At 44.9% G+C, this 15,717-nt stretch overlaps 1 protein-coding gene across 1 annotated transcript in view; it reads right to left on the bottom strand.

Moving 5' to 3' along the window:
* LOC133353343 (regulating synaptic membrane exocytosis protein 2-like) overlaps positions 1 to 15,717 on the bottom strand; it is a 271,939-nt gene that overhangs the window by 209,963 nt on the left and 46,259 nt on the right.

Here is a 15,717-nt window from a genome sequence, read left to right as displayed (position 1 = left end):
GTCACGTGATTTACAGGAGGCTTGAGCTGATTTAGAATATGTAGATGATTATCCTGGATCGCATTAAATGCATATTTTATATAACAAAAACATATTTTCAACAACAGTACACATCTTGCAAGTGAGCGGCAACATCTGAGCATCAATCCAAGTGATCCCCGCTGTGATCTAGGTAACGAGAGAAAGCCAGGCAGGATGGAGGGAGTCAGAGGTGGCTGGGGCAGGGAGGAGAAGCAGTGAACAGAAAGAGAAAAGAAAAGAGAAACAGAGTGGCAGGCAGAAAAGGCTTGATATGCGAGTGGTATCGTATGACGTATCGTCCAATGAATCGTAGTATATCCCCACGCACCGCAATCCCAGCATGAGCCACTGCCGCTGCTGCGCCTCCCATTGCTCACACTCCACGACTCATCTCGGCCTCGCCTCGCGTCCCAGATCGCCTCTCAAAGCGCACGCCCTTTCCTGGGCTTTTGGAGGCGAGTTTGCGCTGCACGCGACCCAGCCATCTGCCTGCTGCCTGCCGGAGGGGCGGGGTTCACCTGGCTTTGCACGCCTCCCATTGATTTGCTTTCCAGGGACCGCAAGACCCGACACCTCGGCTGCCACGGACACTCCACTGGGGGCGCTGCTCGCGCGCGCAACATGCGCAGCCCCTGTGTTGCTCCGCTGCTGGATGAAGGCCTCTCAACACTGCGTGGGTACATCTTCTTGGTTCTTTCGGTAAAGTCACGTAGAAGGGAAATAATAAAATAATAAAAATAAAACATTATTTTTTATTTTAATTATTTTAATAATTATTTTTTTATGTTTATTATGTTTTATTTTTATTATATTATTTCCCTTCTACGTGACCTTACCGAAAGAACCAAGAAGATGAATCCCTGCAGTCACGAAAGCTTTAAATCGAAATGTATACTGCGTGGGTAGTCGGGGGAGTGGGGGTATTTGTCTATACTTGACCGTGCTGGTCAGTGCGGCTTGTGGAAGATTTTGTGGCCGGTGTTTTTGTTGTTGTTGTTGTTGTTCCCATCCCATTGTCAATCCGCTGCTTGCCTGGTCTCATGCTCTGTCACTCGCGACCGCAAATAGAAAAAACAAACGTCACGTACATTTGGGTTGTTATTCCAATTGGCTTCGTGTAGGGCTGAGTGTTATAAAATATGGATGTGACTGGCACGTGTCAAACCCTGTTCTTTGCAGAGCGTGAGAGGGGGGGGGAAGTTGCTTGGCGTTCGGCGAGAGCCACCTATGACAGTGACTCTTAAATGTGGTCTCATGATGTCATCTTCCAGTACTTTCTTCGTGGGGACTGTGATCGTCTGCTGGTGCGAATGCCAAGCGTGCATCTCTCCAAGCGTGCATTTCTCCGCTCTGCACGCTTTTGAAAATTTTATTCAATTTTCCTTTTTGTTTCATCATTAGACCTCCTTTGCCAGTAGCAAAATATAATAATAGGGGTTTTCCCCTTTTTTCTGGCAACAAAACTGAAACCTTTTTACAAGGATTTATGTCTTTAAAAAAGAAAGCTGTCTCTGGTGTGGACCAATCAGTTTCAAGGACAATGCATATATTATCGGAGTGTGTTTGCATTTTGACTGCAAGTATTGGGGTTAATGCAGACATGAATCCTCGTAAAAAGGTTTCAGTTTTGTTGCCAGAAAAAAGGGGAAAACCCCTATTATTATTCCCTTTTATTGTCAATGTTTCTCATCCACGAAGCCACGGAAGGCAATATTCACCGATTGCAGATGCTTCCTCTTCAGCCCTGTTGTTTGTAATAATTATGAAATTAGTTTTTTTTTTAAGCACCTCACTTTCACCTGTTTGTTCCATAGTGTTGCCCCCCTGCCTGCTTATTGCGTTCATTTATGAACTTTTATCCGGGCCAGGTGGCTCATCGGGAGAGCGAGTGGCTCGCGATCGGAAGGTTGTGAGCTCGTATACTGATTGGGGGTTGACTCAGCCATTCATCTCTCAAGGGTCGACAAAATAAGTACCACTTTGTAGGGAAGTCAACAGTGGTTTTCTCTGGAAAAATTCCTCCCCCCCCCTACTCAAAGGAATGTGGAATTTCCACCACTGGCTCAGGGCTGTGGACAGGAGATGAGCACCGCCTCAATGCTCATGTAAGCAGGAAATCACTTTGACTTTGATTCTACCTTAATTCTTGAACACAACATGAGTTGGGCATAATTTTACATTGCACTTCCTTCCAGCAATATACAAAAGAAACCCCAGCTCATACGCTCTTTTCTGCTTTAAAAAGTGACGGCACATGCTGTGTAATTGGGTCATCGCTTCAAGATAGAGCTAAAACTTTCTAAACTCACAAAAAAAGTCACAAAATTACGTATTAATGCTTAAGGTGGGAAGAAGCCACTTGACGGATGACCTAGTTTTTTTTAAACATATTTATGATGCTCTAGTCATTTCCAGTAGAAGAGAACAAATCTTCAACAACTATCGAAGATGGCACTTTTCATACCCTGGATCCTCTGTGCTCCCGTGGATTGTCCCAGTCACCCACTCTCTCTCCGAGTCGCCCAGCTCCTTAATGAACACGAGGGCAGGACCACACTCCGCCGTTGAACAACAGCCACAGAGGTATGCGATTGGCGAACTGTAACCTCAATAAAACTATAAACTTTTTTTTTTTATTTTACCAGGTAAGGCCCACTGGGCTATATAGTTATTTTTCAGAGGCGATCTGGTAACAGATGATAGCTCAACGAAGTGGCTTATCACGTGGAAATTCATAGCAGCTAAATACTCTTAAATTTGGCGCGATTACCGCAAAAACTGCGATTGCTAAACCCGTGGGAGGGAAGTGTTTGCTGTATCACTTCACCTCGAAGAGATCTTACTTCTTCGTTGTGTTTTCCTTAAACTGCATGGCAGCACCCACCCAACATTCACACGTTTACACTGGGCAGCGAATCATTGGCTCGTCGATTAAAGGCTGGAGAGAGTTCGTGCACACGTAAATCGATTATGTGCGCTTCGTGAAAACATATACACAAACGATGAGCCAGCGTTAACATTAAGGCTGGTGCAGATGTCTTGTGAATCCCCCTCCCCCCATTTAATTATCTACAGCAGAATATTTGTGCCGCATACCAATGGATGTGCAATGTAGTTTAAGCAATATAAAAATGACGTAATAACTTTATTAAATATCATCATATCAGCCATCTGAAATAAATAAGGTTTCATTTAAAGTAGAAATGATAATGCAAAAAGGAACAAATGTTAGGGGTCAATTAATTGGGTGTGACGAGGCAAATGCACCACCCTGTACAATACCAGATGTAACAAATAAAATCGGCCCAGTACAGGCGAGGTGGTGAAAATGAGGGAAAACCACTCGCGGTCCCGAATCGTGAGAATTCCAAGAATCCGCTGAGTGGGTGGATCTATCGATGCACACGCCTGGAATCCGGTGATGGGGCGGTGCAACATTTGGCAAATAATTGTAAGAAAAAAATTACGAATTTCTTCCAACATATTTCACCAAATTCTGTGGCTAAAAATAAAAAAAAAACACGGTCATATTACGACTGTCAAGAAAGGTGTGCACTGTTGGGAAATTGCCAAAGGTTCAAGAAATGTGTGCACTGTTGGGAAATTGACAAAGAGTCGTTCAACTGTATATACGAACATGAGGCTGTGTTAACCTTTTTCCAAGTGGTGGATATTCCACATTCCTATAACAGACGTGAGTATATCGATAAACCTACCACCGTTGACTTACCAACTGTACGCAGTATACAGTTACTTCGCATTACTTTCTTGCAATAACATGATTTACCGAAGACGAAAAAAGAATGCTGTCTGTAAGCGGTTGTGAAACCACAACTAAAGCTTTTACTGAAATCAGAGCAATACTTCCTGGCAAGATAAAGCTCTGGACTGAGACAAACGGTTACAAAACATCCTCTCTAGTCTGACAAGCAGACCAAGAATGTTATACGGTCTCTGTTTACCTACAAAGCGTGGTTTTCATAACGCGAATTGGATACAACGCGATTGAGTGAACATAACTACGTCGCAGCGCGAGTAGGAATAAGCGGTTGTACAGCTGCCTCGGCGTAGCATCACGCAAGGCACTGGGATGCTGCTGGATGTTCAGACTGCCGACGCATCTCACGTGCTATCACAGACCGTGCTTTGCCCTATATTATATATTATTCAACATAACGCGAAGCTTCCATAACCCGGTGTTCTTTAGGAACGCAACGACTACCACGTAATTTGTTTGGAGGCCATCGTCTTAAAGACATCATCGGCACGGCATGCAGCGTGAAGCAACAATGACAACATCAAATGTGCCTCTTTCTCGGGTGAAAAGGAAGGTCGACAATAAATTAGCAAATGAAGATGAATAAATAAAAAATGGCTCATTATTTTGTTCGTGCAATCATATTTCACCAGCTTCTGTAATTCATGTAGATGAGTCCAACAACAACAAGAAAACCCCAACAATATTACACAGACCATCAATAAATACACGCACGATCTGGAAATTGGCAAGAGTGGGTAACTAATCTTCGCGTTTTGTCGACAGAAGTTGTTCCGCCTGCTTAGAAGCGCAGACACCCGTCAGGTGTACAGAAAGAAGCTCGAGGAAATGCAATTTTAATGAAAAAGGCAAACTGATACCTCCTGCCAGAGCAGTGGTGTCCGCTCGTGTTTAAAATTCAGGCCGTGTGCAAACAAATGCAAAGACACACAACAAAGAACAAGACCCCCCCCCCCGTAGCATTAACAGACTGTCGCGGCAAGTGCTGTTAGCAAGCACCTACGAAGGGGTGGGTGGCCAGCACCACGCCCGGCCGTCTTTGTCTCCCCAGTGGCAATGTTTTTACACACCGCATCAGGTACTCATTTGAGGCTGAATCGACCTAGGGGAGGCCCAGGACCGGTTCAGATAATCGCCACTGACGTTGGGCGTGAGCAGGAATTGAACTCGGTTCGCCGGGTTCGTAGCGCAGCGCGCTCACCGTTACACTACCGCTCCCCGCACGCATAGGCACACACGCGCACAGACGTTGAGCTAAAGCCACCGGAGCAAAGTGGACTCATTTCAGATGACGCAGTTTTGTTTTAAAACGGAAACTCGGTGAGGCATTTGTGCAAATACAGACGTTGCCAATGATTCACCTTTCATGTGGGTCACCGGTGCATTGCATGCCCACACACAACTAACATTTTTTTTAGACCTTGGAACATTTTTTTTTAAACAAGTGGACGAGTTGCCGTACTTATTGAGTCATTTTGTCTTGTTTCTCCATAGCTACGAGGTATCTATTTGTATATGCCCGTTGAAAAACTGGTCGTCATAAAACATTTTAAAATGTAATTCTCATCAGGTTCCTTGCTGTTAAGTGCAGTCTCCAACCCTCATTGACTCCCTCTGGCCTGTGTTTATGTGCTATAAAGAAAATGCCTGTGCCCGAAATGTCGCCGATTGTTTAGATTTTATTTCAAGGGCGCAAGTTAATTGACGAGTGTGTTGAGTTTATTTTTTTTTGCAACAGATATTTAGCAGGCATATTGTCACATACATATGCAGGGTGGTGCAAGGGTTATATTTATTATAACACATCACAAATGGTTATTTCATTTGTTTTAACAAATGTTCAAACTGACTTCCATTCATATTCATGCACATATGTATACTCTGTTGAAATCAATTGATTTTTGTTTAAGATTACAAAAGTGTAAAGTTTGAACATTCATCAATGATGTATTGTTTCAATTCAGTCAATTTCCTTTCCATTTTTAAATGTCACCTGGAAATGAAGACAAATATATATGAATAATGATAAGAGATAATATATTACCTCAAATAATACACAATAAAAATTTTTTTACGCCAGCATAAAAAAAATGACTGTGTGCCCTGACTTTTCGGCCGCCCTCTATATATTCATGTATCGCAGGGGAAGCCAAATTGAACTCTCAATATGACTATTTGGAACAGAAAAAAATCCGAGGAAGCGGCAGCTGTCCGGGCATCTTTCCCCCGGCAGTGGAGCCCAGACACGATTACTCCCGAGGCGCTCCCGCAGATTTCTAAATGAAAGAAACTCCACGGCCACCTAGCGTGACCCAACCGGCCACTTGACCACCCACGAGTGATCCGCTCAGTGTCCTGTGGCTCTTGGTCATACACCGATGTTGGTTTGTGGCTCATTGGGTCATGGAAGCTTACCCCCCCCACCCCACCCCCGCGATATGAGATCAAATGAGTCTCATGCGAGAGCTGCATTCACTTTGCGTTGGATCAAGACCTAAGAAAAGTGTTTTTAACCACTTTCTGAAACCGCTCCTTTTGTTATAAATTCAACGCTGGGGTTACTTTCTTACTAGGTTCCATTATAAAGTCTAAGAGTTGTTGTTCATCTCAATTTAAAGGTGACATATAAAGCATCGATACGACAGAACGTCTTCTTTATTATGGTTAGAAATGATGTGTGCAGTTGCCACCTTTCGTGTGCGAGCAATTTCAAGCTGGCCCTCCGCATTAGCATTGATAATCCGGTCCATGCAGTGTGCATGACCACTCCCCGAGTGCGAACGAGGGGGACGAGGCAGAGTCGACCGAGATGCAGGCACGGGACACAAAGTCCACTGTGCCCCTGCAGACCAGATACCAAGTGCAGAAAAACGAGCAAGAGACGAGAGATATCAAAAGTGAACAAAGACGAATGGTACATTCTTAGTGTTGTACGGGATTGGTTGGCTAAGGGGTCGTCCATAAATGACGTCACGCGATTTTGGACGATTTTTGACCCCCCCCCCTCGTCACACGGCGTCTCAAAAAGTCAGACCCCCCCCCACCCTCAAATGTGACGTCACAAAGCTCTGCCCCGACCCCCCAAACCATATTTTCATTTTGAAAATAAAACATGCTTCAAATCGCTTTAAACTATTGTCATTGTAGTGCGTATTTAATGTGGCGCTGCACTCTGATGTTGTAGGAGAAAACATTTATTACAAAGTCGATTTAACTAAGTAGAACGTATTCTTAGGTTTTTTCGGTATTTTATTTTATTTTACTTTTTTATGTTTTTACCTACGTGACTTTACCGAAAAAACCTAAGAATATGAATCATTGCAGTCACGAAAGCTTCAAATCTAGAATTAAGTAGAACGTGTTGTCTATATTTATTTAAAGTTGCGCATTTTGATGTGACGTCACATTTCTCAACCCCCCCCCCCCCCCCTCGTGACACATCGTCACAAATGTCTGACCCCCCCTCCCCAGGTGCGTGACGTCATTTATAGACGGCCCCTAAGTACAAAAGAAGTTCAACATACACACGTACAAGGTAACGGCGCAGCCCTGCCACTGCAGGCTCAAGCCACTGTTGTCAGAAGGGTTCTCCACTGAACCGAGCTCCGGAGGGGCCCCCTCAAGAGAGTCTTTGGCCTACTTATCCACGACGGTTAGCCATCTTGCAGGAGGCGTGAGCACCCACACGTTACCCCACCACACACGACCTGCCAGTTGACGAACTGTCATGTACCCACCATGTGTAGAGTAGTATGGGGACGTGACGTCATACGCGCTCTGAGGTGTGCGATGACGTCATGTCACCTGGGGGTACTTAAAGGGGGCCCCCGTGACGAAGGCGGGGTCTTGGTTCTTTCGGTAAAGTCACGTAGAAGGGAAGTAATAAAATAATAAAAATAAAACATAATAAAATAATTCTCACGACTCATCTTCTTGGTTCTTTCGGTAAAGTCACGTAGAAGGAAAGTAATAAAATAATAAAAATGTAACATAATTTAAAAAATTTATTATTATTTTATTACTTCCCTTCTACGTGACTTTACCGAAAGAACCAAGAAGATGAATCCCTGCAGTCACGAAAGCTTTAAATCGAAATTCTCACGACGTTTCGGCCACAACGCAAGCAGCCGTCCTCAGGTGAAGAAACAGGTCTGGAGAGAAGAGCGTCTGGACTTCCCTTCTACGTGACTTTACCGAAAGAACCAAGAAGATGAATCCCTGCAGTCACGAAAGCTTTAAATCGAAAAATGAAAGCGGGGTCGTTGGTGGAGCCCGGGACGGAGAGCGGTTGAAGGGAGCTGAAGAGACAGCGAGGGGTAGGAGCTCAAGACGTCTGTAGGAGCCGGCTGTAGTTACGGGATGTGCTGCTCTCCTCTGCCGGGCGGTGTTGGCTGAACCCCCGTCCCGACTCGAGTGAGAGAGCCAGCAGGCTATCAGTAGAGAGAGCTAAGGGGTCCAAGAGAAGGACCTACCCCTGGTGTTTGCTTACTGTCTTTGTTAATAAACCGGCGCAAGCCCTTACCTGAAGACCTGCCTCAGCGTCGTCATTCACAACGCAACACACGCATACTGCTGGCTGGATACAGGCGTGGGAGATTTAAGAAACCTGAACCTTTGTTTCAACTGCAACGCCGAGTTGATCAAATCGTACGGGCGTGCCCTGGACTGTAAGTCCAGTGTGCAAGACCATTACACCACCGCAGCATTCTCTAGTGAACAACCACTACCGGTGACTGCATAGCATTGAAATAAATTTCGCTTATTTTCCCATCATTGGACGGGAGAACAAATGTCAGTGTTGTTGACCGATTGGTTTTCTTTTTCAAGAAGGTTACGTTGACAAATGAGTAAAACACGTTGAATGAGGGGCAGCTATGACCAGCAACCGTTAACCCGTGGCTAGAGCACTGGGACAGCAGTGGAGTCACGGACATGGTGCATGGGAAAAGAAACGGGAGCGGAGATGGGAGAGAGAAGAAAAAGAGTGGCAAATCGCCCGATAATGATGGATGTAATTACCAACGAAACGTCGTACTACTCAAATTGTAAATGTGGATTTAGTTACTCTCCAACACACCGGTGGGCTGAAGTACCCAATTGGCCTTTTTGTATTTATTTAATGCTTTCGTGACTGTAGGGATTCATATTCTTGGTTCTTTCGGTAAAGTCACGTAGAAGGGAAATCATACAAATACGTGACTTTACCGAAAGAACCAAAAATAATTGGCGTTTTGTTTACGAGACAAATCCCTGACTAATTGGCTGTGTCGGGTGGCGGAGGGCGACAACGCATTCATCATTTCGCGATCTAACCCAAAAAGCCTTTATCACGAGAGGAAAAGGGATGGAAAAGGGGCGGAAAAATGCAATCCAAGGGTCAGGAAAGATGACGATAGGGAGGAAGAGGCTTCACAGGGTTACAGAGGAAGAAGCTACATAGGGATACAGAGGATAGAGGCGACACAAGGGACTGGAAGCAGCGTCTGTTGGTAGAGGGAAGGAATTCCGAGTGGAGGTGGACCCACAGAAGTCACGTGATTTTGCGGAAGCTTTTGTGCTGATTTAGAGACGTGGTTAGTGATAATGCAGGGAGGATCTAACTGATGATTACAATCACAATAGTAGACAATGCTCATTATTTCTCCAGGAAAGCAGCCTACCTTGTTCTGCAGTTCACATGGCCACTGACAACTGGGGTGGGTGGCTCAGGAACAACTCGGCTGCGTTCTAGAATCAACACCACGACCCGAATCTGTGTCCCCTCTGTGGGATCAGCCACCCCTATCCCATTGACCTTGTGCCTATTTACCCTCCACAACTGTGGGTGGAGGGTTTGGGGATTCATCTCTTATGTAATACTGGGGGTTTTGTGTATAAATGCATCTATTCTGTGTGTCTCCTGAAATGTTTCTAATAATTGTCATGTCATTAGATGAAAAATACACTCTGAACTTTCAGTGAGCGGGTTTTTTGTTACTGTATATAACATAATGATGACTATATTTGACTCTTGTATGTTAATCTATGTTAACGTTTCTAATGTTACATTATGTATACTTAATTTAACAACCAGGTATTGAACTCAGTGAGGTATAACTAAACACAAAGGTGTATTATTACATCTGGAATCGATTTATATAGCGCCTTATTCCAAAGGTGCTTTACAACAGTTATGAAAGATTCTACATTAGATAGTGGTTGAAAAAAAGAGTGGGTAGAGTCATGGGGACAGGAAAACAGGTGAGAGTGGTAAAATAAGGGTTGGGGTAGTGATAGGGGTTGGGGTAGTGATAGGGGTTGGGGTAGTGATAGGTGTTGGGATAGTGATAGGGGTTGGGGTAGTGATAGGGGTTGGGGTAGTGATAGGGGTTGGGATAGTGATAGGTGTTGGGGTAGTGATAGGGGTTGGGGTAGTGATAGGGGTTGGGGTAGTGATAGGGGTTGGGGTAGTGATAGGGGTAGTGGTAGGGGTTGGGGTAGTGATAGGGGTTGGGGTAGTGATAGTGGTTGGGATAGTGATAGGGGTTGGGATAGTGATAGGGGTTGGGATAGTGATAGGGGTTGGGGTAGTGGTAGGGGTTGGGATAGTGATAGGGGTTGAGTAGGCCTGGTTATATCTGGGGGGCAGGGAGTAGCAGTAGCACGATGGGATCGGGGAGAAGAAATGGGGGCTGTTTTAAGGGAGGGATGGAAGCAGGTTAGTGAAGGTGGCTTTTTTATGTGCAGTGGTGTCCACTCGATTGATCATTGATTTTTGGTTGAAGAGCGATTCTCACAATTTAGCCCTGAGGACGTTTCACTTGGAACTGCGCCAAGCATCTTCAGGACAGCGTGGTGTGGGTGTTGACCTCCCATTCGGTTTCCATGTTGACCTCGCGGTGAGACTTGTAGCAATTGACCCCACCTCCAACCTCCCAACTCGCAGGGTGAATTCTCTGGACTGATTTTCACTCCCTGGTCTGGCCTGAATCCACTTCGTCGTGTTTTTTTTTTCCGAGCAGCAAAATGCATCGCTAAACGTGCTGCGTTGCAGTAGTTGGCGACAACAATTCTCCATTAGATTAAACAATAAACAATTGCTCGTTCAATTTGTCAGCAACACAGTATTGATATTTTACTTGCAAGTATTTCTGGGAAGGTCTTATTCAGGAGTGTTTCCGGGAAAGACTTGCATAACTCATGCAGTGACTCAAGTGACTCAGCAGATAATGGAAATGTCAGTTTTATTTTATGATACAACTCGAATTTGTCCTTCAACTTGAGTTCTGGGAAACAGTAGGCCAACTCAGACCAACTCAGGCTTACTCAGGCCAGCTCGAGACAACTTGGGCTGGCAACTCTTAGATCCTTGGTTCGAATCCTGGAAGATTCCTGTGGTCAAACCAGATTCTCAAATGGAGTGAATGCAAAGTTGAAACCCAATCATTAATTATTGGGAGGAAAAAAAACCCATCACATTCAATGTTGGCCTGCACTTATCTTGGCTAAATTTCTGCTCTTAGAATTGAAACATCTCTTCGATGATGTACAGGTGAGAAAGTGTTGCCCCCTATTGGTCACTAGAAGAGATTTAAGAGGTAGTTCTGCGGTATCTACTTCTGCAGGCCGCTATCTACACCGCTCTGGCGAGAGATCACGATTGGTTACTTCACCACCTCACGGCGTGACTCCGATAGCCACAATCTGAATAGAATGTGTGGACAATGACAAAAACTTTTATTTTTTTTAAACGTAATTGAAGATGTTAACCAATGAATATCAACATATGAGGGACGAGACCTACGCAGCAGTAAAAGCGAACTGATTGGGTTAACACGTTGGCTTTCGCGACTAATATCATCCATAATATCGTTTTTTGGGTTAGATCACGTAAATATAAATGTGTCGTTATTAAACCCACCACCATCCGACACAGCCAATTAGTGAGGTTTGTGAAGTATACAGAATATGCCAATTCGTTACTAGTACAGCACACCGGTGTGTTGACAATCTGAGAAAACTCAGATTGTAAATTTTGTGGATTTGCTCTCCAACAAACTGGAATGAATGTATTTTCGAATGTAATTACACTAATTACTGAAGCACATCGTAATAACGATGAAGGAAAGTGGTGAAATATGCTGCCCTTGTGTTTTCTTTTAAAGTATTTTCCTTTTACCCACTGCCTTGTGTGAGTGTTTCCCTGATACAATTGGGCCTAATTTACATCATAACCATCAGGCTGAGCAGCAATGCAATCAATCACCATGCCCCCACGAAATATCAAATATGTAAAATTGTCGTTTTCAAAAAATCGCGAAACTAAAGCCTCAACAGTCTTTGAACCTCTGTCAAAAAATGTTTTTTTTCAAAAAGCGTCATCCTAACTGAATCTTGTTGCTTTGATGTTGCAATCACTCTCAATTTTCGGTTCCATTTATTGAGGTTTCATTTCTATTGGTTTCACTTTGCTCGTGGATGGAAGGAGCTGGCCACTGGAAAATCAGCTGGGTCAGACGAGTTCACTGGCCAAGTCTGCTGCTGTGCCCGACACAATGGGAACAGTCTGTAATTAACAATTGACGCCGGCAAAAAGGCCGAGTGAATTTACAATGTACTAGGCTTGCCACACGCGTACACGTTAAGCTCTCGATCATGCACAGTGAAAACCTGCACAACTAACCCATTGAGTGGTACATACCACCCTGCTAAAAAGGTCGTGTATATTATTGACACCTTTAACTCGTAATGCCAGCCTATTATTCACCTTGTGTCAGCGTGGCACCAGAAGCTGCTGCAGCCATAGCTAATCCACTGCTGAATGAATGCCTCCCCGTGTCTAGTGTTTGCTCTACTCTTTCTGGATCTGTGCACCCCACAATTCACCCTTTGCCCGTCATATGACATATCATTCATATTCGCTTTTTGAATTTTCCTTCAATTGGCTGGCACATCTATACATGAACGACATTGAGTCAACTTTTAAAATCCGGAGGTTATGGCAAGACCAATTCAGAGATAATATTTTCATGTTGAAAAGAAAATAGATTTTCGTTTTTAAAAAATTTGAAGGAAAACATGTGAACACCACAAAGTTAGCCCTGTGTCTACCTGTTGTACAGTCAATCTCCTGGAAGCCGAACTTGAGCAAGCCAGAATTCATAAACCAAATAATATCATGTGTGCTGGACAAATGTGTGCCATGATGCTTCAACCTCAGCATGATCTACCAACTCATTAAACGCCATTCATCAATAAATACAGCCAGATGGGGCAAGAGCACTACATTTTATTGGAGCGAGTCAACCATATATTTAAATGTTAAATCAGATCGTAAACACTACCAGCTGGGCAAACCAGTCAATTTACAGTCTCCTCCCTCAAAGAGAGTTCGCATGGCAACAGCCAAGCACCCATATATCAGAGGCATCATCCTCCTCTGTGACCTCAGAGACTTTAAAGACTGATTCATCTGCAAAAGCATACACGCCAGCCATAAATACTCATAACACCATCGCAGCAGCAGCAGCAGCAGCGGGCGGGCGGGCTGCCGAGTGAGTCACGGCAAGAAGCCATGTCAGATGCCCCTTCTCCGCAGTGCATTACCTCGCCCACGAAAGCAACAGGCGGTAACCGACGCAGGGGCGCTTTACCTCGGCACACCTGGCCGTGACAGCGCGCTATGTCTAAAAAAAAAAACATCTGGCCCGGCGCACAATGCCGTGGGTGAGCATGGAGCCCGATCTACAGGCGCGAGCATCCAAGTCGCAGAAGGTGATTTCGTTCAGAATTTGAATGTGGAGAGTGGGTTGACGGGTTACCGATAATGCCACTGTGTATGCGTTCAAGACACAGCAGAGTACAGTGTTTAATTATGTATATATAATGCAGACTTTTTTTTCTTTTGCAACCCTGATGGCCACCGAAAACAGCGATGAAACGGACGAGAGTGTTTGGCTTTGATGTACAGGTTGAACAACCCAACAAGTTTGTATGTTTTTGAGAGCGGTGATGTAGTCATTTGTACAGAGTACTACAAGTTACTACTGATATTTTTTCCTTACGTAACTCCAAACGGCAATGCAATTGCGGCCATGCAACCCAAATTATGAACCTTTGTAAATCACTGGAGTCTGCTCTCCTTCGACGGAGGCATAGCCAAACCACACGAACCCTCTCCTGAAGCCCTCTCGTCGCGGCTAGCAGACACCGACATTGGCATTTAGCTCCTGAACATCTGCAAGAGTAAAACAGAATTGGGCAATTGTCTGCGCCTGCATGGCATAGTGCACTAACATCAATTGCAAGTCAAAGGTGGCTGAGGAATTGTGCCGACCACTCTTCACGTGCTGGCACTTAACAGCAAATTTGGCTTCTCTCTATACAGCTTATCAGGGTTAGGGGGGGGGGGGGTTCTCTGTCTTGTGTGCACGTTTGTCCATGGATGTATATGTGGGCAGCGGGAGTGCAACGGTCAGCGCACTGCGCGACGAACCCGGCGCCCCGAGTTCAGTTCCCGCTTATGGTCGATAACAGTGGCGAATATTTGAACCAATCCTGGGCCTCCCCGAGGTCTACTCTGATTTAAATGAGCACTTGATGTGGTGCAGAAATATAAGCACTGGGGAGACAAAGGCGGTTGGGCGTGGTGTTGACCACCCATGCCCTCGTGTGCCGTGCCAACCTTCGCAGGTGCTCGCTAACAGCACTTGCCCCAACAGCCTGGTAAAGGCTATATGGGGATCTTTGTCTTTGTTTTTCTTGTACGTATATTGTAGAGGGGCAGTGCTCACTGCGAACATCAGCAGCGAATATCAGCCTGAATTGAGTACCTGGTGCGGTGTATAAATATCAGCACTGGGGAGACAGAATCTGAATCTTTATTCATACTGGAGAAATCCGATGAGCTATGAAGCCCTTTCTCACAGATGGCCAGTATAAATGCAGTCGGGTGTGGTTCTGGCCACCACACCCCTTTGCCTGCCCTGCCGGCCTTCACAGGTGCCCGCCAACAGCACTTTTTCCAACAGCCAGTGATTGGGTATCTTGGTGGATTTTTTTTGTCTTTCCATATAAGTACGTGATACATATATATACAAAGAGCATGTACACACACCTGGATTACTGTTGCGATGCAATGAGGTTCAATGTGAAAGAGCACTTGGAAGTGCCTGTCCGTTGCTGCCGATTCACAGCCAAATGCCACTGACGCCACCGCCACATCAAAGGGGGCGATGGGGGAGGGAGGGAGGCAGTGACGAACGACAGCACCGAGTGCAGCTGATGTCTCCCATGCGTGGCGTTGGGTTTGAGAAACCTGCAACTTATAACTGCGCAGCCTTGGGCAAGATGGAAATTGTGCCACGTTAAGTGATATACGCACACACACACATATATTTATTTGACGGTGGCTGAATAAGAGAATTGTTTGCGTGCTCGCTACGGAGCTAGTTTGCTCAACCGTCAAGGGATCATCTGCTGCAAAGTGGACATTAAAGCCCAATGGTGATGACTTTCTGTCCAATCATATGCCATTGCTTGTCATGCAATTTCCCCAATGCAAACAATTTTAATATTTTTCACAACTATATTACTAAACATTCGTAACTGTCCCGACATAACGAACGCGACCCAAGTCTTCGCTAGAGATAATAAAGAGATAATGAATCCCAATGGGTATACCCATTAGTAGACACTGAAGATGGTTCTCAAACATCCATATATTATTTAAATTAACCCAGTAATTGTACTGCCAGGCAGACAAAGGAAGGAATAGCTGAAGACACTTGTCCAACGCATTGGCTGTCGATTGTGAATCAAACCCAATACCTCTTGTCCGCATGTTCCTTGTTGTATCCAGAACGCCATCGTGAGTGACTACACGAAATGTGTATTTTCGTCATGTATGACGCTATGTATACAATTGATTAAGCAATAAG

This window comes from Lethenteron reissneri, chromosome 43 (assembly GCF_015708825.2).
Source record: "Lethenteron reissneri isolate LAM-NWPU_2019-01 chromosome 43, ASM1570882v1, whole genome shotgun sequence".
In the NCBI taxonomy this organism is placed as follows: domain Eukaryota; kingdom Metazoa; phylum Chordata; class Hyperoartia; order Petromyzontiformes; family Petromyzontidae; genus Lethenteron; species Lethenteron reissneri.
The sequence above is the reverse complement of the archived record's forward strand: the minus strand, read 5'-3'. Positions and strand labels throughout refer to the sequence as shown.